The following is a 26301-nucleotide window of genomic DNA, read 5'->3' on the forward strand; positions in this document are numbered from 1 at the left end:
CCCAGCTCTGTGTGTGCTTTTGAAATCCTCTTTTGGAAAATGAATTTTTCATGTTCAGATACTGTTCCAACAGTTAATTTGAAAATTTGCCATATTTTTCTGAATTAGTGTGCATCATTATTTCCCAGAGGAAAAGGTGAGAAACTGCAAATGGGTTACCTTTCTAGCAACCTGGTTGAAACCACAAGTTAAATGATAGCAATGCTGGGCCAGGGATTTGGCTCAGTGTTGCCACCGCCTGTCTTGCAAGCACAAGGTCCGGAGTTCGATCCCCAGTGCTAAAAATAAAAAAAAAAAAAAACGATAGTAATGCTGATCATACTTCTATGTCTCTTAGGCCCACTGAGGTTCAACACAGTGACTCTCAGCAGCCTCTGCCCTCAGAGCTCAGGCACTCAGTGAGCATCATTTGTCAGCACTGTGGTCAGATTTGGGGAAATCATTTCCATAATACTTGTACAGTACTTCTCAAATTTCATGCCTACTAATTTAATCTATTAGAGTCCAAACTTAGGCAATCACTAATTTAACCAGCACTTTTGGGGAAACCTACTATGAATTAGGCTGAAAGCTAAAAACTGAAGATACATGAGTTTCTCCAGCCAGAACTCTGGAAGTCAATTCTGGTTAATGACATTTCCTCATCTTCCATGTTTAATCCTTCAGCTAGTCCTGTTGTTTCTATATGTAACAAAACAAAAACATCTATTATTTTCCATTTCTTTTGCAAAAGTTCAAGCTTCCACCATTTTTGCCTATGTCACAGTAGTATTTGCCCATCCACTTGGGCATCCCAAAATGTGCCAGATATGTTTCTGGGTTTGAGGGTCATGTTATTGAATAAGACACACAGGATCCTTATTCCCATGGACCAGCATCTTAAAGAAAGAATAGAGAAAACTTTAAAATGAAAGAAAAACCAGTTAGTGATTAGCATAGTGATGATAATAAAGCAGAGTTCTCTTGCTGGAAGCAATGGCAGTAAGTAGAGATGTGTTAAATTTTAGTGTGGAGCTTCACATTCAGACAAAGTCTTCTATTTATCTTTGACTTCAGCCTTTGTAAAGCAAAATAACTGAATGTCTACCACAAGGTCATTTTTTACATCCTTAAACTTGACAATAATTAAGAACTGGGTGATCAGGTAAATTATCAGCATTACAGGGTATATCCTTATGACTTATTTTTAATATCTGAACATTCATTTTAAACTCTACATGAGCATTCTAGATATGATTTTGGATAAAATGTATTTTGTGCCTTAAATTCTACAAAGAATCAGAATAAAAATTATATTTATTAGCATGTAGGTGTAGCTTGGTGGTAGAGGGTGTGCTTAGCAAGTGTGAGACCCTTGGTTCAATGCCTGGCACCAACACAAATCCAAATACAGTTGTCAAAACTTTCAACCATTTAAATAAGGAAAGAGATTAACAAAACAACAACAGCAACAAAAAACCATTTAAGATGTGTATTTAAGTTTCATTTGCCAAATCCTATTAAGGTTGTAATTCAAGAAAACATCTTCTTTTGGATTTTTTTGAGTCTTGTTAAGATTAACTAAAAACAGAATGCCAACTTTCACGCTTCCAAATTTTTAAAAAAATCTTTAAAAAGCATGTTCAGTATCACAGATGTTATTGTTCAATAATATGAACCATTAGCCCATGACAAACCATCTTTAGTGCAATTATAACACAGACTCTAAAGAACATAAAGATAAGAAGAGACAGAGAAAAATCAGAAAAACAAAAACCACATTGATCTCCTGCAGTTGGCAAAACAGTATTCCAAGACTGGCTGACACTGTGGAGAAATTGCTATATTACTGTACCTGCACTGTGGTTTCAAACTTCCAAAATCCACTACTGAAACCTTTTATGATATAGAAATAAGTAAGTGGATTTACTCAAATCCACTTAGACTTATTTTTTAATGGAGAAATTCACTTTATAATGAACCAAATATGAACACTTTTCAATTCAGCATTGTTCCAAAAAAAATAGCAGGAGTACATCTAGAAGCAAAAAAAAAAAAAAAACTTTCACTGAGAAAGTGACTTAAGTTGAGATCTGTCCTAAGAAAACGAGCCATTCAGTAAGGGGTGTTGCAGGTAGAAAGAAAAGGTAGTACACAAGCCCAAGAAGAGCAACAAGCCTATTGTATCTGAAGGAAAGAAAGAAGTGGCTGGAGATTAGGCGGCAAAAGGGCAAGGAGCCCAGCTATGCACCAAGGAGTAGACAGGCACAGAGGCTGGACTTTTCCCTGACTCATTCCCTCCTCAGGGTCCCACACAGTGCTTTTTTATTGCTTTGTAAATTGCATGTTACCACCCCTCGGCTGGGCCTCCTTCTGTGGGTTTGCACAGCACTCAGAATACTGTGCAAACTCTTTGCCAGACTCCATGATGGTGGAGTCTCGGTCCCCACAGACTGCTCAGGCCGAGCTCATGGCGCCCCTTGTCCCTCACTCATTTCCAGACCTTTCTTTATGCTCATCCACATACCAAGCTCTTCGTTAAATCTGGCTTCCAGCTCACACTGTTCCTGTTACTGAGATGCCCTTCCCTTCTGCTCTTTGTGTGATGTCTAACTCCTCCTTTCTCAAGTGTCAGTCTCACATTTTAGAGTCTTTCTTTGAAAACAACTCCAAACTGGTTTCTTTCCCCATCATGCTCTTTAGCATTTTCTCCTATAATTTCTTTTCTTATTCGTTAACTGTCTTTCTCACTGGACTGAAAACCACTTAAGAGCTGATGTTCTTTCTGATCATTTTTGTTTCAGAGCCCAGTGTGATTCCTGGCCATGATAGGCATTCAGTAAATATCCATTGAATAGATAAGTGAAAATGACAAATAAAAACAACCATGACCCTTTTAGTTACAACCCAATAGGGAAAACTATATACTGCACATTAGCATGCTCAGGAGTTTTTTGCTCACATATGTATAAGATGTTACTCTTTCTGTATATTTTTCAAAACAAGTAAGAAACTAGATACTCAGACAGAAAAAACACCTTGCCTGAAGTCATATTAGCAAATGGTGGAAACAGGTACTGGATGTGGAAGGCTTTGAATTCCATACTGATTTAGTTGACATCTGGGCAGCACTGTAAATGTTTTGAGCAAAGTAAAATAATTCTTAAAATATTAATAGGAATATTCATTTCCTGCATTACATAGACCATTTTAACTCTGTGGAGCTCAAATGGAGCTGATTTTTACTTTTCCTTCCATGTTTGCCCCAGTGCTCCATTTCTGTTTTTATTTCTTAAACTAAAGAGAATTGGGTTAACTTTTCAAAGTAAATGCTCCTCTGACACGTAAATAATCACAAAGACAATTAAAATGATAAAACTTTACAATAAATGTGAAATGAAGTCAAATCTAATTTCTTCTGAATGTTTATAATTATTTTTGGACATAAAATTGTACACTGTGGAAAAAATCACGAACTCTATTCAAAATAGTACAATCACAGTAAGCCTTACCTATGCGTATCTTTAACATAATACAGTATTTATACCAAAATATTAATATAATTTTATGTGTCTAATTAAATTCAATCCTGTTTTAAAAGGCAGCAAAATGGATTTCTCTATGTGACAAGAAGTGCATTGCTAGTTGTTAAGACATGATTTTCTATCTTCTCAATTATAAATAAAAAGCCAGTGTATCCTTGAACAAGATAACAATTTGTAAATAAGACTGTGTAGTTAAATAAGCATTTGTCTAAGATTTGAAAAAGAAAATAATCAGGGAGCATTAAGCCCAAGCAAAATAATTTTCAATTCATAAGGGCTGATTTCAAAATTTTAAAGAGAAGTAAAATACTCATATAGTTATATGACCCATTTTTTCCTGAGAAACTCATTTTGATAATTTCCATGTGTTATTTAATATTCTTCAAATATTTTATAATAAATGTGTGATAGGCTCGGGGATTTAGCTCAGTGGTTCTGCCGCCTGCCTCGCAAGCGGAAGGACCTGAGTTCGATTCCCAGTACAAATAAATAAATAAATGTGTGATATTTCAACATGAGGTTATACCATTATTTAACAAAACTTTCTTTTGCATAGTAAAACATTTTTCAATGTTTTTGTTTTTCAGTTTTTCTAGAATGAAAATATTTTTTAAGAATCAGCTTTTTTAAAAGTGTAATTTGTTTACAATGTAATATACCCATTTTAAGAGAAGTTTGAAAGTTTATATTTATGAGAAGTTTGAAAGTTTATATCTATTTAAGTACTATTACAATTAGACACAGAATATTTCAGTCAAAGGTAGTGTCTCTCTGTGTCCCCTGATTCTTTGCCCAGGCAATCTTTGATTGGTCTCTAAATAAACCATGCCTATTCAAGAATTTCATGTAAATGGAATTGCAGAGTAGGCAGAATTTGGGATCTGGGTTTTTTCGTTCAGCATGTTTTAATATTCATACACATGGTTATGTGTGACACTATAGTAGTTCACTGCTTTTTATTACTAAGTAGTGGATTTACCATGATTTATTTATGCTTTCTCCCATTAGGATACTTGTGTTGCTTTAGGTTTGGGCTATTTTGAATAAAGCTTCTGTGAACATGTGTGTTTTTTGTGGGGTTTCTTTTTTTGTTTAGTGCCAGGGATCGAACTCAAGACCTTGTGCTTGTGAACATTTTTTTATGGGTTTTCAAAAGAGATTTTTTTCATTTCTCTAGGGCAAATTACCTAGGAGCCAGATGCCTGGATTACACTGTAGGTAAATGCTTATCATTATGAGAAGCTACCAAACTATTTTTCCAAAGTAATAACTCACAAACATTACCACCAAGTGTTCCACTTGCTACAAACCCTTTCCAACACTTGGTATGGGTAACTTTTTAACATTAGGTTTACTGATAGAATCGTGGAGGTATCTCGCTATGGTTTTAATTTGCATTTCCCCAGTGATGCACAATATTAAGTTGTTTTGTGTGCTGGTTTGCCATCTGTATATTTTCTTCGATGATGTGTCTCTTTTGATCTTTGGCCTATTCTTAATTTTTTTTTTTCTCTGTGCGGGATCAAGATCTCATGCATGCTAGACAAGCCTCCTACCACTGAGAACATCTCCAGGCCTTTCCTAGTCTTAAATGGGCTGTTAATCTTATCGAATTTCAGGACTTCTTTATATATTCTAGATGCAAATCTTTTTGCCAGATGTATGTAATGCAAAAAATTTTTTCCCACTTGGTGGTTAGTCCTTTTATTTCTTGATTTGTGTGGGAGTGTGTGTGTATGTGTGTGTGTGGTCCTGGGGGCTGAACCTAGAGACTTTACACTGAGCTACATCCCCAGCCCTTTTTTATATTTCATTTTGAAACAAGGTCTCACTAAGTCACTAAGGTGTCCAAAGTAGGCTTAAACTTGTGATTCTCCTGCCTCAGCCTCTGCAGTGCTGGGATTCAACTTTGACCAACATCTCCCCAGTCCCTTCCCTCTGTGTGGGTCCATCCTCTGCTTCTGTGATTTTGAATTTTTCAGATGCCATGTATCAGTGAGACTATCCAGTATTTATCTTTCTTTGCCTGGCTGGATCATATGTTAGGTCTATTTTAACTTTTTGAGGTGCCTCCATACTATTTTCCATAGTGGTTGTACTAATTCACATCCTCAAAAACAGTGCAAAAGTTCTTTTCTTCACATCTTTTAAATTTATCTTTCTTTTTAGTAGTAGCATTTCTTATAGCTATAAGATATTATCCCAATGTCTAATTTGCATTTTCCTGATGATTCATGATGTTGAACATTTTTGTCATATACATGCTGACCATTTGTATGTCTTCTTTTGAAAAATGTCTTTTCAGATCCTTTGCCTACTCTTAAATCAGGTTGTTTTCTTGCTATTGAGTTGAGTTTCTTATATGTTTTGATTATTAACCAAAGGAAATATTTTCATCGTAATATAAGAAGCTACCAAACTTTATTTCCAAAATGATAAGCCACTGAACATTACCAATTGTTCCACTTGCTCCAAACCCTTTCCAATACTTAGTGTGGTTAAACTTTATAACATTAGGTATGCTTCACTATGTTTAATGTTTTGTTTTGTTTTGTTTTGCTGTGAAGTTTTTTTTCTTTGTTGCAATCCCATTTGTCTATTTTTGCTTCTGTTGCCTGTGCTTTTGGGATCATATCCAAGAAGTAATTGCCCAAATCAATGTCAAGAATTATTCTCCCTATGTTCTTCTAATTTTTACAGTTTGAGGTCTTATGCTTAAGTTTTTTGTATATGATGTGAAATAGTCCATTTTCATTCTTCTTCATGTGACTATCCTGTTTTCCCAGCTTTATTTATTAAAGAGACTTTCTTTCCCTATTTGTTATTAGAAATCTTGTTGAAGATCAGTAGACCATGAATGTGTGGATTTATTTCTGGGCTATCTATTCAGTTCCATTGTCTATTTGTCTGTCTTTATGCCAGTACCATACTTTTCATTGGCTTGTTTTGTTCATTTGTTTGTGTTACTGAGGATTGCCTCTGGGGCTTCACACATGTTAAGTAAGTGCTCTACCAGTCAGCTATATTCCCCAGTCCACCATATTGTTTTGATTACTACAGCTTTGAAGTATTTTTTTGAAATCAGATAATGTAATGCCTCCAGGTTTTTTCTTTTAGTCTCAGGATTGCTTTGACTACTTAGAGTATTTTGTGGTTCCCTTTGAATGTTAAAATTGTTTTCCCATTTCTGTAAAAAAAAAAATAATTGGAATTTATATAGAGATTTCTGTTAATCCGTAGATTGCTTTATTAAGTGTGAACATTTTAACAGTTTAATTCTTCTAATCCATGAACATAAGACATCTTTCCATTTGTGTTTTCTTCAATTTCTCTTTCGTAAATTTATATAATTAGAGCAATATAAGAAATTTATGATTAGAAAACAAATTTTTCTCTATTTTCTTTTTTAACAATGTCATCCAATGTTTATTTTTATTATTATTATTATTTTCTTCCATTTATATTTTTCTATTAGTACATACTTGCAGTACATAATGATTACATTTCTTGTGGACAGTTGGCACATGTACGAAAAACATCTTAGTTCTTTTTTTCATCTCCTTCCTCTTCTCTCCCTACCCCCCTCCATCTCTTCATCCTCCCTTTTGCAAAAGATGTATCCACTATCATGACCAAAAATTTACCCTCAATTGCTTTGTATTTGTTCTCATTATATTTTCTTTAAAATTTTTATCTTTCACTCATTTTCAGTTTCTACCTCACCTAGTTTCAGTCTTGCCTCACCTAGAATCTGTTCTGGATGTAATAATTTAATATATGATAAAACTGGTGCCACAAAATGATAGAGAAATGAAATCAATAAATTATTTTGAGACCACTTATTAGCTATTTTAAAATTTAGGACTTTATTTCATATCAGAATTCAAAATAAATTCTAGATCAATTAAAAATCTAAATCTAATAGTGAGATAAAAGCAAAATAAATAGGAGCATGTCACCCTATCACTTTTTTTTTTTTTTTTTTTGGTACCAAAGATTGAACTCAGATCCTTGTGCCTGAGCAGCAGCCGGCAAAACCACTGAGCTAAATCCCCGGCCCCACCCTACAATCACTTTTGAAACATTCTATCCATTAGAAGCAAGTCACAGATCCCACTCATCCTCAGGACTATAAAAGAATGTGGCTCACTGAGGGCCACCTTGGGAACGCCTGTCACAACAATCGATAATGTGCAACAATACAGATGATTCTTAAAATCATACAGGGGAGGTCAGATAAAAAAGCATATACAGTAAAACCTTGGACTGCAAGAAACTTTTTCTGTGATTGTTCCACGAGATGACCAAACATTTCTAATAAATTTTTCCTTGATAAATGAGCAATCTGAGTAGTAGTATGTGATGCTGAATGTCACATGGTCAGAACTGAGTCAGTGGTTCTTCTCTGTCTCTCTCTCTCTCTCTCACTGTGGGATTGTGGATAATTGTCTCTCAACAGCAAAAGGTTATAGAGGAGATCTCACTGGCAGAAAAGGAGGAGAAAAAGGCAGATGAATCTCTCACTTCAAATGAGATTAAAAAGATGTGTAAAATATGGGAAACAGTGCAAAATTTTGTGGAAAACCATCACCTGAATACAGCTGTAGCAATGTGAGCAATAAATCTGCATAATGATAAAACAATGTCACATTTTTAATCTTTGGCAGGTTGAAATCCAGTTTGTCCAACACCATTTATTAAATAGGCTATTTTTCCTTCAATGAGGGTGGTTGGCTCCTTTGTCAAAGATGAGGTGGCTGAGCATGTCTGGAGTTGTTTCTGCATCTTCTAATCTATTCCACTGATCCTCAGGTCTGTTACTTTGCCAGTACCATGCTGTTTTTATCACAGTAGCTTTGTAGTATAGTCTCATATTGGGGATTGTGATACCCCCAGCCATGTCTCTATTGCTTAGAATTGCTTTAGCTATTCTAGGTCTCTTGTGGTTCCAAATGAATTTTTGGATTGTTTTCTCTAGTTCTGTGAAGTATATTGTTGGAATTTCAATGGGCATTTCGTTGAATCTATATAGTAGTTTTGGAAGTATGGCCATTTTCACTATATTGGTTCTTCCTACCCAGGAGCAAGGGATGTCTTTCCATTTTCTTGTATCCTCTTCGATCTCTTTTTTCAGAGTGCTGTTGTTTTCAGTGTAGAGGTCTTTTGCTTCCTTTGTTAGATTGATTCCTAGATATTTCATTTTTTTGGATGCTATTGTGAAAGGAATTGTTTCCCTAATTTCTCTCTCAGTGAGTCTGTTATTTGTGTCAGTATGGAGATACTTCAAAGAACTAGGACTAGAGGTCCCATTTGACTCAGCTATTCCCCTGCTGGGTATCTTCCCAAAAGAATTAAAAGAATCATACCACAGTGATATATGTGCACCCATGTTCATAGCAGCACAGTTTGTAGTAACTAAAGCTTGGAAGCAGCCCAAGTGCCCATCAACTGGAAACTGGATAAAGAAGATGTGGTTTTTTTATGCAATGGAGTACTACTCAGCCATAAAGAATGAAAAACTAGAGTCATTTATAGCTAAATGGATGCATATTGAGGCCATACTCTTAAATGAAATAAATAGGACACACATGTGTAAATATCAAATGGTTTCTCTAGTGTGAGAAACTGATAGTGTAAACAAGGGTTAAAATGATTTAAATGAATAATTGATAATTTGAAATAGGAAAAAAGGTCCAAAGACGAAGGGGTGAAGGGAGGGGAAGGGGAAAGGAAATGAGGGAAAGGAAAAACTATGAGAAAAGAAAAAAGAAAATGGAAATGAAATCTATGTAAATAGGGAAGGACGCACAGGTAATGGGGAAAAATAAGAACCAAGATATATCATGTACAGGTACAAGCACCCAATGATAAATGTAAACAAACTGTAAACCTAAAATGTACCAATAAAAGAACTTGAAAAAAAAAACAATGTCACATTTCTGGGAAAAAAATCCTCAAAGGAGGGAAAAGCAAGTGTCATTGAATAGGTTCCTTGTTAAAATTTCATAAAAAGAAAAATATTCCATTCAGCCAATAGATAGGAGCGATTCCATTAGTGGCAGTGAAAGTCACCCTGCACAATAACTCTTCTCCCTCTCTTCTCCCTCACACCAGCCATGAAGGTTTTCAAAGGTAAGTGCAGATTAATTTGTTTATTTCTCTTTATACTTTGTATTTTCTTTATTGTTTTGTATTATAATCATATGTATATGTATATGTATTGTAATCATTTTATATGAATATTTGGGTTGTGAAACACCAATTTTTTTTTTTAGAATCTAAAGCTTTTTTTTTTTTTTTTCACAATTAGGTTTTGGCCTTTAGTCTGAAAAAGTGTTGATTGAAAGTGTACAACGGAGAGCAGGGACAAGAGGCTGGGGGCCATGGAGCCGCCAATAAAAAAGAATGTCCTTAAATAAAGTGTTCACAGAGTAAAAACCAGAACCGCCAGTCTTTCCCTCCAACACAACAGAGCACAGGCACAGAACCAGTGGTGAGCCCGAAGGAGCGAGGAGGTGGCTGGGGAGGATGGCAGAGCTCCCAGGCTGCTGTGTGGAGGAAGGGCCCTCTCTGAAATGGGCCACAGAAAGCCACCCAGCTCCCCCTGCACACCTCATACCTACTGCTAAGGCTAAAGGAAAGAGGCAAAACTCAGTCTTAGGTACGGGGCTCATAAACAGTCTAGGCGGGCAGGGGTCTGGATGACTGCTAGTCCCGCTTGGCTTTCTTGTCACTGTTACCATTCTCTTCAGCGCCCTCAGCAGAGAGCACCTCCTCAAATTTCCACTTGCCGCTCTCTGACTGGAGTTCTGTTTCGAGGCTTGACGCAGATGATGATGCAGGTCATGTTGTCACACCCCGTGCCATCCCCCGAAGTGTCTGGTGCCAGGCACTGATCCAGCAGCTCTTCCACAATGGATGACAATAACTGAAGTTCCCCATTTTCATCATGCTGGCTGATCTTTGATTGAATAAAGTCTTCATGGTCATCAGTGAGAGTCAGCACCTTGATGTCAGGAAGGGCTGAAATCATTTGTTCCTTGGGTGGCAGGTTCTTGTTTCTCTTGTAGAAGTGGTCTCCAATAGCTCTGGAGAGGTTGAGGCCCCCATTGACTCGTCCATCCATAGTGACCTTGCTGCCAGCATTCTTGGCGCGTGCTAGCTCCACTTCATCCTCAGGTTTGTGGTCATAGAACATGTCTAAAGCTTTGCCAGCCTCAGACACCATGCAGCGAGAATCTCCTGCATTGGCTACAATCAACTGCTTTCCTCGTATGAGAGCCACCACCGCTGTTGTGCCACTGTCAGAACCAGGCTCCTCTTTGCCCTCCATTCCTGGCACCATCATCTCTTCTTCATCATCCTCTTCAGCCTCCTCAGTGTCATCCTCATCTTCCTCGTTCTCTGCCTCCTCACTGCTATAGCCACCCTCTTCCTCACTGCATTCCTCACTGTCTTCCTCTTCCTCCTCCGCCTCATCTGACTCATCTTCACTGTCCTCAAAGAACTTGTACTTAGCAACTCGAAGCAGCTTGTCAGAGGCTGAAGAGCAGGAAGGCCCGGGCTCACTGCTTTGGCCTGCCTCAGTCCCACGTTCCAAGATGGAGGAAAGGCCTGTGTGAACCTTGGCCATGGGGCCATTTTCCTGTGAGGGAGTTTCCCTAGATGGGTCCTCAGGTCCTGCCTCCCCATTGAGGCCCTGGGACCCTGGTTCCTCACCTGTGCCAGCTCCAGATTTGCTGCGAGGAGGGCCCTTGTGACAGTTCTTCCTGTAGCGTGTCAGCAGCTCTTCAATAATCATGGTAGCCTCTTCGTGCAGCAAGGCAGCCTCCTCATTGTCCACATCATCTTCATCAGCTACTTTTCCTTTTTCATCCTCATCCTCAGTGGGTCTCCCTGCAACCTGGGCCAGCTCCTTAATGACTTCCTCAGTAGTCAGTTTGGCATCTATAGCCAAAAAGGCATCTTCTAAAGCCTTCTGTAGCTTGCCTTCCTTGTAGGAAATCATCTGCGTTTCCATTATTCTTTTGAGGAAATTTGCTTTGATATATAAGTGCTTTGGATTACAGGCATGTTTCCAGAATGAATTATACTCACAAACCAAGGTTTTATGTACTTTGAGTCTATTTACATAAATTATAGGAAATATAAATGAATCTATAGTCCTGTGTCCTCACCTACCCACCCACTATAGTACAAGTGGGAAATTCAGAGGAGTTGACACATTGAGGGGAAAATCTTTCACCATGGGTGATGGAACCCCTGGATCAAAGTCTCTCCAGTCTACTTGCTTCACTCTATCTGTCCCACCTCTGCCTCCTCCACGGACTGCACTTCTCAATAAATGAAGCACACATTGGCTCTTTGCCTCAGGCCCTGCTTTCTGGGGGACCCAGGCTAAGACATTACTATCCACGAAGACATTCTTACACTTCTCTGTTAATGATGTTAATGAGCTAGATTATGACATCCTCCCTAGTCACTCCTCCCTGGCCATTTAGAGATGTGGTGGGGCCTAAGCAGAAGAAGCATAAGGGAAAGGATCAGGTAACATTCCTAGTCTGGTAAAATCTTCAGTTGGTATAACTGTTACAGGAAATAATATTGGAGAAGAAATATGAAATATTATATCTCCCAATCTATTAACTGTATGATACACCCAGTTCTTGTTCTCTAGAAATTGAAAAATGAGTCCTAGGAACAACAGAGGTTAAGAGTAGGAAGATATCTATTGATAGGAAAGCTCCTGAGGGGCAGGAGGGGTCCCAAGTGGGTACCCAGGGAACCCCACTTTACAGAGGAGTTTTATAGGGTGAAACCCACGTGAGTACAACGTGGCCACAGCCATGAACATCCAATAAGGTTACAAGTACAGTCACTTCGGTAATGGTGGTCCAATTGGGAAGCAAGTCACATAACAAATGTGGATGGAAAGAACAAAGATTTTCCTAGGAAGCGGTGGGTCCAGGGGTCTCTTGTCACCCACTGGGGTGGTTAATGTCTGTCTAGACTTCGTTAGGCCAAGAGTTTGTTCTTTGGAGAACTATGTAGGTCTGGTCATCTTGTCTTTATCTTGAGGCCTGGCTTTTAGCCAATGTGTCTCTGGTTGCAACTGTGGTGTTTCACCTTTGTCCTGACTCTCTGGAGGACCTAGCCCTATCTGACTGCCTATAGTATTTCTACCTAGCTCGTCTGTCTATAACATAACATTCATGGTGTGGCCAACACTGGGTGGATATTGTATTTCTTCTTTCCTTTCCTTTTTATCTCCCTTTCATTAAAAAAAGCCATGCTAAATTTGAGATGTCTTTCTCCAAGAATTGAAGTGTGTGTGTGTGTGTGTGTGTGTGTGAAAAAGCCTCAGCTTACTTTATTTTGGACTCATCTCATGCTGATGCCTCAGAGACATGGAAAATATTTGAGGGTAAAGATGCCCAGGCATCAGTGTATATGAGAATATAAAGGCCAGACTGCAGAAGCTGCAAACCCAGTAGATACAACGTCACACCAAGCTTGTAGCCAAACCTTCCTGTGTCCTGGTGTCAGTCAGATAACAATTCAGTAGTACCATCCTACACAGGGAGGATGCTTCCTGCATGCTGTGACTGCAGCCACTCAGAATCACTGTTCCTGAAAGCTATCTCCAAGGAGATTTGCTAAAGTTCCTGAAATTCTTTAGAGTTGCTTTTAAAACATATATCTGCCAGCAGATCTTGTTAAAATGCAAAATACTCTCTTATGGAGCTCAAACTTTAATCCAGGCCCACCTGTTGAGCACATTAGAATAGATTTGTTTACAAGTTCATGGGAGAATTTAACTTCAAAGACTTATACATAGGAAGGGATATTTTTCCAGTGCTGGGTATCAAACCCTAGGGCCTCCCACATGCTAGGCAAGTGTTCTGCCACTAAGCTACATCTCTAGCCCAGGAAAGGAAAATTTTGTAGGATAAAAATTCCCAAAAGGGTTTGAAACATGGGATGCCCTAAGTAGATTAGAATTAGCTGAGTTTATTTAACAAATCCCCAGATCTAAATAGCTTCAGAGCAAAGTTCATTTCTTGTTGAAGTAGCAGTCCACATTCCCCTACATATCTTTAAAGGGCCCAGGCTGACAGGCAGTGCCATGTTCAACATATGGCCTCAGAGGTTACATCCCAACCAGGAAGAAAGGGAGAAGAGAGCTGGGGAGTAAGTTTGAGAGGCTTTATGGATCAGGTTCTGAGTCCCTCCACTCTCTACATTCTGTCAGAACGCAATCACAAGGCCCCACCTAACTTCTGGGAAGCTGGCCAGTATTCTAGCAGTGCAGCCTGAAAGTTAAAGAAAATAGACTTTGGTGAATAACTCACAGTCCATGAGGAGTCAGGCCCTGAATGGGATTTAGCTTCCAAGTTTAAGTATTTTGAGGTCTTGTTGAAATCAGATGGAAAGTATGGAAATGAAATTCAGTGCTAGCTACCTAGTGTTCTGTAACAAATCACTGTGAAATTTAATGTCTGAAAACAGCAGTGAAATATGTTTGTTGTTTCTATGAAGCAGAAATTCAGAATCCAGTTGGTGTTTGAGTCGTTGCAGCTCAGGGTTTCCAGTGAGGTTCATTTGGACATTGGTTGAGACCTGTGTCATCTGATGGCTTCCCTGAGAATGTAAAACCCACTCCAAGGTGGTGCATTCTCATGGCTTTCAAGTTGGTGCAGGATGCAGGTTAGAGGCTTCAGTTTCTCTTCACATGAGCTCAAATGTCTTCATGACACCATCCAAACTTATTCCAGAATGATCTAGGAGAGCAAGTTGGAAATTTCATTGCCCTTTGTGACCTAACCTCAGAAGTCTCACTGTTACTTCTGTCATACTCTATTGGTCACAGACAAGCTATGGGAAGAGATACACAAGCGATGAACAGGAGGCTAGGAACACAGGGTGTGCACAATTGAAGGTTTTTTGGGTTAGCACCACACTGACGAACTGTGAGAATTAGCTTCACTCGCTAAAAAGCAGACTAAATCAATCTGATTGAAAACCTATATATCCACCTTTCTTGAGCATGAATCACCCAAAATAAATCACCTAACAAATTTTGAAGAAAGTGCTAGAAAAAGTTTCCTTTTCTCTATTTTAAATTATTCTTCTCCCTCCCCAGTAAGCTGACTCCAAGCTCTGCTCCCTGTCCTCCCTGCCCAAACACACACCTCTTAGATTTTATCTGGGAGCATATTTGTAAATATTAGTGTTCTTTTCCTCACAATGACTACTTATCATTAAGAATTTAAAATATAAATAAAATGGGGACTTCATCTTTGCTTCCTCCCTGAAGTTTTTTTTAGGAATAATCTGAAGTTTTTAAGCGGAAAATTAACCCTCAAGCAACCAACTTCACCCTGGCAATGATCAGAGCTAGATTTACTAACAGTTACTTTTTTTTGCTGAGACAAAATACCCAACACTCAAAGTTAAAGGAGGAAAGGTTTATTTAGCTCACAGTTTGTAGAAGTTTTAGTCTATAATTGGCTGGCTCCAAGGCAGGGTGGCACAGCACACAGGCAATGCAGAGGAAGAAGAGTTTATGGCAGGCAGAAGGTAGCAAAGCAACAAAGGATGAACAAATCTCTTGTATTCTCATATCTTATGTAGGCTATTTAGGGCAGGTAACACTCGCATCCTTAATCCTAGTGCCCTTGATCTTAGCATTGTACCATAAATCAATTTCACTGTCACACACTCTAGATGCAGCCACCTCTGAAAAAGCCCCACCTATGACCACATGAGGCTCTGGGGAGACATCTAAATATAAGCCAGAACGTGCTTCCCCTGGCACTTTTAACATTTAATGGCATAAGATAGACATTTCTATTTTAAAAGTTATAAACAGGGAGATAGCAAAGAATGGGAACAAAAGAAGACCAAAATCTAGCAGGGTGAACATTAATTCTTAGTGTTCTATGTTTAACATCCAAGGCAACTTGTGGCAAGATGTGAACTCTAAAGGGCTCAGGTGGCTCTGCTCCTGTGGAAGTTCTGGAGGTTGTAGCTCTCACAACTTTTCTCTTGGGGTGGTTCTGCTGTCTCCTTGTGGCTTTTTTCAGATGATCTATGCTCTTGGTTTCTCTAAACTTTTGAGATCTCTGCCACACCTTTTGGGTTTATACTTAGAGCTTCCCACACTGCCCTCTCAGGGGTACATTGCTGCCTCCCAGGCCTATTTTTTTTTTTAATCTGGGTGGAAGTCTTTCTGATCTCACAACCCTTGTATTCTATATGCCTCTAAAACCAACACCACGTGGATAATGCCAAGGTCTGCCACCAGCTGAAGCAGTGGCCACAGTTCTTTTTCTCTTGGCTGCAGGAGTCAAGCACCTATGAACCAAATCATCAGAAACAACTTTTCTAGGCCACCGCCACCTTGGAACATGGTGTGCTGGGGCTATCTTTTTAGAGTAAAGTCTTTTACTTTTGTAATTTTGAGGCTGCAAAGCATAGAGTCTTGTTGGTTTTTATGACGTATTCAGACCATCTTTTTTATTGTCTTCTATAAAATATTTGGCTTTTTCTTGCTAGTCTTGTAGAGACCAATTTATCTTCTGTTTTATCTTTGTAGGCTGCAACTTTACTGGAGCTTTCTCTTTAGCCAAACTAACAACATTTTGAATAATTCTGCTGGGCTCTTTGCTCATGATTCTCAACATAAATCTGGCTAACAACCCCCAATGGCAGTCATGTCATAACCTCAACATTAGATTGCCTTGAAATTTCTTCTGCAAGATTAGTCTGCTGCCCTTAACCTTAGTCTTCCCAAAGAAGCTGGACATGAGCAAAATATAGACAAAACTTTCTGCCAAGGTATAACATACATTGTTTGGAGTTTAACAGCCAATGCAGTCTTTTTTTCTCAGCCTTTCTCAAACCTCTTGAGCCTGGTCTTTACTGGCAGAATTTCTACCTTCTGGTCTTCTGAGCTCTGACCAGAATCTCCTATCAAGTATGGCCTGAGGCGTTCCAGGGCTGCTCTTTCATCTGGCATCTCTGAATATTTTCAAACCCTTCTCACAAGACAGTTTTAAAGGCTTCTGCACCACATGGTCAGGTAGTGTCACAGCAATGACCCCACTTCTGGTAACAAACTCAGCCTTAGTTACTTTTCTTGTTGCTGAGACAAAATATCTGACACACCAAAGTTAAAGGAGGAAAGGTTTATTTAGCTCACAGTTTGTAGAGGTTTTAGTCTATAATCAGCTGTCTCTAAGGAAGGGTGGCATGGCAAACAGGCACTGCAGAGGAGAGAGTTCATGGCAGATAGAAGGTAGCAAAATAGCAAGGGATGAACAAAGCTCTTTTAATCTCTTATATCTTATCTAGGCTATTTAGGTTATATAGTACTCACATCCTTAGTCCTAGTGCCCTTGATCTTAGCATTTTACTATGAATCATTTTTAGCACCACATACTTTAGATCTAGCCACCTGTGAACAAGCCCCACCTATGACCACATGAGGCTTTGGGGAGACATCTAAAGACAAACTATATAACAAAGGCCTTCTGCAAATGCCCTGTTCTGTTCCTCCCTGTATGTGGATGTGAACATGCATGTCTTTGGGTGGTATTTCTTAAAATCATTTGGACACCTGTAGGGGAAAATTAGTATCATTACCATAATGTCATTTTCACAGTGGAAAATATTATCTGGGTTATTTATGCTGCTTGATTAGAAAAAAAGGAGATTTCTGAAACTTTATTGAAATTGAAATTGATGTTCATGCAACATGACAATGAAAATGTGCAGGTGGAAAAGACTGTTTATCTCAGTAGGCTGTGCAGCCTTAACTTCATAAAATGGGATCTGACCTTAAGAGAAACTCAGATCATCATCTTTCTTTATTTGCTAAGAAGATAAATATAGATTAAATTTACATTGTTGCTTCTTCAAAGAAAACACTAAATTCTATGTTCTTTATGATTGCCTCACCCTCCACCCCTTCATGTTAACACATGAAGCCCTAACCCCCATGGTGATAGCATTAGCAGATGGAACCATTGGGATGTAGTTAGGTTATGAGGGCAAAGAGGTTATGAATAGGATTAATGACTGATAATGGGGTAGAAAGACCTGAGGGACTCCTTCTTTCCCTTTGTGTGTGAGGAGACAGTGAGAAGGTCTGACTCAGAACCAGGAATAGCCCTCACCAGATGCTGAGTCTGCAGGTGCCTTGGACTCCCCAGCCTCCAGAACCATGAGAAATACATTTCTATTGCTTATAAGCTATCTACTTTATAGTATTTTGTTACAGCAGCCCAAATGGATCAAGACACTGAGTAGAAATACCTAAGGTTCTCCTTTTGAATTTAGGATTATTTATTAAGAGTAAGGTCTTTATAGTCATTTCTCCATTGTTTTGGAAAAATGTTCTCTGAAAGCACCAAGTTCTTTTTTTGTGTGCTTATCTCTAGCACAATGTACTTTTTTGTCTCTTTCTAAGTGAAGAGTCCTTGAACATGTATTTCTTGAAAATTCCACAGCATTGCTTATATATTATTAATATATGTAAATGTGATTTACATGCAATCTAAAATATATTTAGCAGGTGGTAAAAAAATTATAAGATATTAGGTTCTTCCTTAAACTTAAGATTAAGACTTGTATTCAAAGGATTAACTATAGATATATTTAATTGTTACTAAGCATAATTTTAGCAGTTTCTCTAGAAATGCTTTTGAAAAATGCCAGGGAAGACAATATTAAATGTGGATCTGATAATCTCAATTGAAAGGTTTTTTTATTCATCCTCAATATTTAGTGTTTTTAAAAAATTTTCTCTGGAAAAATTCCACATCCCAGAGTAACTGCAGAATGTCTAATTCCTCTTGGATCTTAACTATCAGGACAAGAGGATGGGAATAGTCTCCTTGATGTCCTCAGGATAAAGTCCCAAAATGAAGAATACCAGAATTTTTCAGAAATTTTTTCTCTTGCCTCAGTGGACTGGAAAAATCTACCTAAATCAGACTTACACAGAATAAACCCCCATACTCCTCTGAACCTGACAGGCTGCCTCAGAACTTTCTAATCTTTCCCTTTGCATGTGACCACACAGGCCGCCATTGGTTTCCAGGACAAACTGCTGTTCATCCTGTCAAACCAGATGGCCCTGCCCTATGCAGTCTGCAAGAAGCCTTAAACTTGTGTGACACTTGGCATGTACCTCCACTACAGCAGCCATCCTTCAGGAGATTAATTGCAAGTTGGTCTCTACCAGATTGGAAGATCTCTGCAGCGAGGAATTACCATTGGTGAACCTTGAGTTCTCAATCTAGACTCAGGACAGGACACACAGCACATGGTCCATTATTACCTAATGAAGAAATAAATAGACAAATTCTCTAAGTATACTTTATATTCTTTATTGGGCTACCACTTTTCAAGATAAATGATTTTATTTTGAAATTTTATAAAGCTTCTCCATATATTTCATTGGGAAATTGTCCTCTGCAATTTCAGGATATCCTGATCTTTCTCACCAAAGTTTAAATTATATTCCCTTATCTTTATAATATAGTGATTCATCAACCTAAAATATTTAGGCATGCAATAGACATCATAGTTCAGGTACCTGGAGCACAAACATGTCATGTGGTATTGTTACCAGGTTTGAGGTGCTGTATTCTCACCCTAGAGATGTTTTCTAGGTTCCTTCTGTCCTGAACAAAGAATTGGTCCAGAGGTCTGTCCCCGCCCCTTGTAACTACTTCAAAAACACAGGTCAAACTGGGCATAGTGGCCCATGCCTGTACTTCCAGGTACATGGGAGGCTGAGGCAGGAGGATCACAAGTTCAAGGCCACCCTGGACTACATAGTGAAACCCTGTCTCAAAATAAAAAATAAAAAGGTCTGGGGAATATAGGTCAGTGGTAGAGTGGTCCTGGGTTCAAGCTACCTACAACCGGCACACACAGGCACACAGACACACACACACACACACACACACACACACACACACACACAGACAGGCATCCACGCATGAGAAGCAATACTATTTGACTTCAGAGACTGTCATCCAGATACATGCAGTTCCTGCCTTGGTCCCTGTAACACTTGCACTTAGAGCTCTCAGTAGCCATTTATCTACTCTACCCCCACTGAGGCTGCATGCTGTGAGGAGAAGTAAACCACATGGAGTGGTAAGCAGGCAGCCCAGAGCCAACCTTTGAATCATCTCAAATCAGGTATCAGACACATGAACAAGGAGAACTCCAAACATTCTAGCCTTTCTAAACAAAGCCATAGACATTGAGAAGCAGGAACAAAACTCTCCTCCTTGTACCTATTTCAAAGCTCTGACTTGAATCTGTGAACAAAATAGAACGGTTGTTTTCACCACTAAATCTGTCAGAGTTTGTTATGTAGTAATAAATAATCAGAACACCATCTTCTCCATACAGCTATGACCTCTTAGTTGGACTACTCCAATAGGATTCTTTCTGTCTTTTGCATTCTTCTCTTGATCTTTTTTCCTTCCATTCATTCCCCACACAGAATAAAATTGGTTTCTAGTGTAATGTAACAGTTTGCAGTTTATCATAACTGCCAATACATAACAATGAAAGATAAAACATTAAAAGATGAAAATTATAAATATAGCAAAAACACATTAAGTGATATAACTATTTTCATGGACCAAAACCCACAACCAAAACGCCACAAAATAAAGTTGCACAAAGGCCTATAAACACATAGAAAGATGCCAAAAGACAGGTAAGATAAGTAAAAAAGAAACAGCAAGATGACAACTTTAAGACCAATAACATCAAAAGCCATGTTAAATGTAAACAGTTTAAACAGCCAATTAAAGGCAACAATTTTCAGCTTACATTATAAAGCAAGATTAAAGTAGTTGGCATCTATAAGAAACTCATTTTAAATCTTGAAAAAAAAATCAAAAGGAAAAAATGGAAAAAACAATGAGAAGACTAAACAAAAGAAATATGGAGTATTACTGATACTGAAGAAATAGATTTCAGAGCAGGGAATGTTGTCAGTAACTAATATATGGTGACATATAATAATGATAAAAACATGAGTAATTAATGAGAAAATTTCAAACACATAAAACAGACAGGGCATGGTGGCACATGCCTGTAATCCCGGCACTCAGGAGGCTGAGGCAGGAGGATTGCTGTGAGTTTGAGGCCAGCCTGGGCTGCACAGTGAGTTCAAGGCTAGACTGAACTTATACTGAGACCCTGTCTCAGACCTCCTAACTGAATTTTTTATTCATGTCCTTGGTCAAATTGAGGAAATTCATTTTTATTCTTAGATTGTTAAATGTTTTTATCATGAAGGGGAATTGGATTTTTGTCAAATGCTCACTTTGAATCTATGGAGATGATCATATTGTTTCCATCTTTGGTTCTATTAATAGGGTGTGTTATAATGACCTACTCACATATATTAAGCCAATCTTGCATTTCTGGGATAAATCCAACTTGGTCATGGTATAGAATCCTTTTGCTATGCTGCTGTATTTGCTAGTATTTGGAGGATTTTTGCATTTTTATTTATAAGAGATATTGGTCTGTAGTTTTCTTGTGATGTTTTTGTCTAGTTTTGTTATCAGGGTAATATTGATCTCAGAATAAAATGAGAAATGCTCTCTCCTATTTTGGGGAAGAGTTTGTGAAGCATTGGTATTAATTCTTCTTTACATGTTTGGTAGAATTTACTGTGAAGCTATCTTTATGAGTTTTTTAAATATTTGTTACATACTTGTTTTTTCAGATTCTTTTATTTCTTCTTGAATTGGTTTTTGTAGTTTTTCTAACAAATTTTTCATGTCATGTAGGTTACATACTTTTTTGACATACAGCTGTTCATAGTATGTTAGGGTTGAGATCTAACATGTCCTCTAAATGCCTCATGTTTGGAGGTGGGGCCTCCATGGAAGGGGCAGGTCCCTGGTGGCAGGACTTGGAAGGTCTTATTCTTGTCCCCAACTCCTCTTTTCTCATCTGCTTCCTGGCTGCTATGGGATGAGCAGCTGTCCACCACCAGGCCTTTTCATCATGCTGCTTCTGCCTTGGAGCCAACCATGACGAAATTCTCTGAAAACAGTGAGCGAAAATAAGCCTCTCCTCCTCCTTCGAGTTGTAGGTGGTGAGTGCTTTGACCCAATGATGAGAAAGTGACTAATACATGATTACTTAAAACTCTCATAGTTCTTTTTATTTTTCTAAGTTAGTGATGTCTCCTTTATCGTTCCTATATCTAGTAGTTTGAGTCTTCTCTCTCATATCTGTCTGTCTGTATGTATGTACAGTACTGGGGATTGAACCCAGGTCTTTTCACTGTGCTACATCCTCACCCCATTTTTTATTTTGAGACAGGATCTTGGTGAGTTGCCCAGCCTGGGCTCAAACTTGTAATCCTACTGCTTTAGCTTGCCTCTGAGAGTGCCGGGACCACAAGTGTGTGCTCCCATGCCCAGCTCTTTTTATTCTTGCCAAACCAAATATTAATCAAAATAGCAAACCATACAATGATTCACCTACATGCCATTGAACTTCAGTTTAAAACACTAAGATTGTTACATTAATTTTTGTAGCATTTATACTAAAAACCTTAAACTCTTCAGGATACTGGCTACCATTGGGGAAAAAAGGAATGAAGATTCAAATGTATATGTGGACACATGGTTCTTTTAAAAGATGCTTGCAGCCGGGGATTTAGCTCAGTGGTTTCGCCACCTGCTGTGCAAGCACAAGGGCCCAAGTTCGATCCCTAGTACAATAAATAAATAAATAAATAAATAAATAAATAAATAAAAGATGCTTTCAATGGTGGATAAAATTATCTTATTCTAAGTCTTTTTAAGTATAGTAAAATATTATATAATTAACCTAAATATTGGATCATGTTACTCTCTTGCTTAAAACTCTTCAATGACTTCCCACTGCACTTAATAAAAATCAGATTTCCTACCATCGTCCCATATGATCTGATTCTTACTTCTAAAACATTACCTTCTGCTGCTCTCCTCTTTGCTCTTTAAGGAACAGTCAGGCTCCTGGCCATCTTTTTCACCTGGAGTTCCCTCCATCTCCCCCTTTCCTGGACACTTGGCATAGTTGGTGCATTCATCTTTGGTCTTACATGTATTTTTTTTGCTAGTATATGTCTGTGATATATAATTATATGTATTATATATGTAATATAGACAATTGGGGAATTGGTACATATCCATATCATATATTAATCATTTTTATTTCCACTTCCCCTCCCCACCCTCCTGTCTCCTCCCTTTCCCAAATGCACAATCCATCTCCACAAATTCTGCTACTCAGTCAAATGTCTTCTTAGGGCAGCCATCTCTGACCATTGTGTTTCAGTAATCTCACTGCAAATTTATCACTTTTGCAAATTTCCTTCCTAATATTTCTCTTTATAGAAGAATTTCCCCCAACCTGTCTTCCTCTTTGCTATAACCTCTATCTAGGGTCTCCCCCCCACATTCCTCTACTCCTAATCTCTGGCATGATGGACTGTCAAGTGCTTGGTGCTTACTGTTTATGGTGCAATGTAATGTAAAAGTTCCAAATCTGCAACCGTAATTTTAGTATGTAAAACATGTCACATATCTTCATTTTCTTCAAATCAAGTTAACCTCAAGTCCACAACCTACATGGATAATTGGAGTCTGTGCTGGAAGCCAGGAGATGATGTCCAAGGTGAAGGCAAAGATGGAGCTCCTCCAAAGAAACAGAAGCAAGCCTTCTTTCTTCATTTCCCCTTTATACCATTCAGGCAACAAGTTGCCCTGTCTTCACTAAATCCCTTCAACCACACTTCAGCCTAACTCAATTTAGTTGGGCATTTCTTACTCAAGTTGACACAGTCAGTTAACTATCACACCAAGTCTTGACCAGTCCTTGAATTCTTGGGCTGTGGACTCCCAAATCATCACTGTGACCCAGTTGCTCCCTCCTGTGAGTCCTCAATCTCCTCTAACCCCAAATGACATTGACCTTTGCAGACATTGTTCTCTTCCCTTCGTCAGTAGGAGAAAATATTTTCTTCAATGATAAACATTTACAAGTGACAAAAAGATTATTTATTTCAAACAACTTGAACATAATCCTTCACTGAGGCAAAATAGGGGCTACCTGCTTAAAGTAGGAAAGGATTATAAAGTGTCAGAGGAAGAAGCATAAATTAATGTGTCAAAAAACTATTCTGTAGGGAAGAATAAATGACCAAAAATGATGGGAATATCTGAGTCATGAAAGCTAATGATTTGCTTATTACCACAGCCATTTATTCTCTGGGCTGCCCTGACATTTGCATACCTATTTGTCACAAGAACTTTCAAACACTTGTGGAGAACACTTCTTATAGTATAAAAACCAAAAACCTTGGCAAGACACTGGAAATGCTACACAATTTAATCCCAAGCTTTTCATCCAACCACAATTCCCCTAACTCCAAGGCAATAATTTTGAATTTCGGCTACATACAACAACTGTCCAGGTAACTTAAAAACAATCCAGAGTGTTGTCTCATTCCATAGTGATTATATCTAAATCTCTGGGGTGGTTCTCAGATCCCTGCATATTTTGAAGCTCCCAAGTGCAACCAGAGTTGGCAAAGAATGCTTCAAAATCTCCAGCTACCCTAGATTTTTCTCCACTTTCTTCAAAGTAGAATGATTCTTCCCAGTCTTGAAGCTGGGCTGCCAAACACTTTTTTCTAGCCTTTTTCCTCACCTACTTCATTCTAATCCTTCTCTTCAAGAAAGTCTTCCCTGAACCACCAAACTAGACCATTCTCCCTGTTTTATGCTTTCACTCTTCCCAATACATTTTCTAGAACAATTGTCATGGCTTGTAATTATTCATCTTATATGACTTTTTCTTAATGTCTCTCCCTTATTATAGCTAGATATTAGAGCATAATAGAGAAACAATAAAACTTGTAGAATGAACACATAAATGAGCAAGTAAATCGATGCATGTAGTAAACTGTGAATATTATACTTGGAGTATGTGATAAACACAAAAAATTATATTTTCTTTTTTTATATTTTCTTTTTTTGATAACATTTGGAAAACTTTGAAAATGCTTTCAAATATTTTGTGATTTTTATCATTAAGTTTATTGGTACATTTTAGATATACAAAATGATGACATTCATCATTAGGAATCTGTACCTGTACATAATATATCTTGGTTCTTATTTTTTTCCTCATTCCCCTGTCCTTCCTTCAACCCTCCACCCCTCTCCATTTACAAAGATTTTGTTTCTGTTTTTTCTTTTCTCACATTTTTTCTTTTCCTCTTTCCTTCCCCCTACATTTTGTGATTTTAAATCTCTACACCAACCATGTTAGTGAATAATTTCAGAATTTATGAGAAATATTTGATAGTTTAATTATTTTGGTTTAATTTTTTAATTTAAATGAATAAAAAAAACTTAGTCTTGTGAAAAGAGAAAAATAAAATCTTGAGATGTCACTGAACAAGGAAACAAATAACTTTCAAACCCTTACAAACTACAATATTTGTACCTAGGTGCAAAAGTCATCCCTTCAAGCACCAAAAAACACGTCAAAACACAATTAGAGTATCCTGTCAAGGAATTTCCTAGGAGATAGAAACAGAGATTCTGGATTCCATAACATGGTGTTTTGATCATTTATTTACTAAAAAAAAAAAAAAAAAATCTCAGTTCAGATGCACTGTGGTTTTCAGCGAGATCCTGGTTAATCCAAACTATTTCTTTTACAGTTTTATAGACATGTCAAAAATCCTTTATTAAACAAAATCTATAGAATGTTACTTTGATGTCTTCTTTCTTTAAAATGTGTTAGCATTGAAGTACTAAAGGTTATCATTCAGATTTTAAGTATGGAAAATATTTAGTTCTACTGCTGTACAAGTTGCAGTTAAAGAAATAAATTGCAGTTTAAGAAGCTGTCTGGATGATAAAACTATAATTTATAAATTGAGTCATTGTTTAGTTCTAAGGATTTTTTAAATAATTAGCCATATAATTGCCTTTTCATGTGAGTTCCCTAATTGTAAGGCCTGTGGTAGTTACACTAGAATATGTAAGATACTAATTTTTTTTCTTTTAAAGATCATGGCTGGGTGTGTCTGCTCTGTTCTTTGTAGATACCAGTTCATATCACTATTACACATTTAAGAGTAAGTGATATTGACAGGGCACCTAAATGGCTGTTTCTAATGTCCTGCCCAGAACTATGCTGATGAATGGCACTTGAGGTCACATGGTGGTGACTCCACCCAGCTCAGAAGAGAGGTGGTCAGGCACTCATCAAGCTTCCTAACACTTGCCTCCCTCTCAGATGCTTGCTGACAGTATTTCATAAATTGTTCTGGAGTCTTTTTTTTTTAATTGAGCATAAACTTGGTCTATTTGCATTGATAGAGGTCATTTTAAGCCACCTTTATAAGACAAACATTGTGTATCTATCATATGCCAGACACTGTGGAGTACTGGAAAAAAGAAGCTAAGTGTATTCAATGTTTTCAGCAATGAAAAATGATAATTTGTATGTATTTGATTTTGGAGAGTTCCTCTTTACTACATAGCACTTTTTTAGTACAAGGAAGATAACATTTGTTGGCATCCAGATATTTACTATCAGCTATTTTATATGCCTTAGCAGATCCAATTCTATGCCTCAAAGCCACTCTCTGGGATGAGAATTATATCACCTTCATTTTACAGATGAAGAAACAGACACAGAAGGGTTAAATCACTTGCCT

At 37.9% G+C, this 26301-nt stretch overlaps 1 pseudogene; it reads right to left on the reverse strand.

Annotated features, from left to right (window-relative positions):
• Positions 1 to 10217: 10217 nt before the first annotated feature.
• Positions 10218 to 11559, reverse strand: LOC101719714 (protein phosphatase 1G pseudogene; annotated as a pseudogene).
• Between the last annotated feature and the right edge of the window lie 14742 nt (positions 11560 to 26301).

Source organism: Heterocephalus glaber, unplaced genomic scaffold (assembly GCF_053883595.1).
Source record: "Heterocephalus glaber isolate CG9 unplaced genomic scaffold, H.glaber_assembly_v1.0 deba00001662, whole genome shotgun sequence".
Taxonomy (NCBI): domain Eukaryota; kingdom Metazoa; phylum Chordata; class Mammalia; order Rodentia; family Bathyergidae; genus Heterocephalus; species Heterocephalus glaber.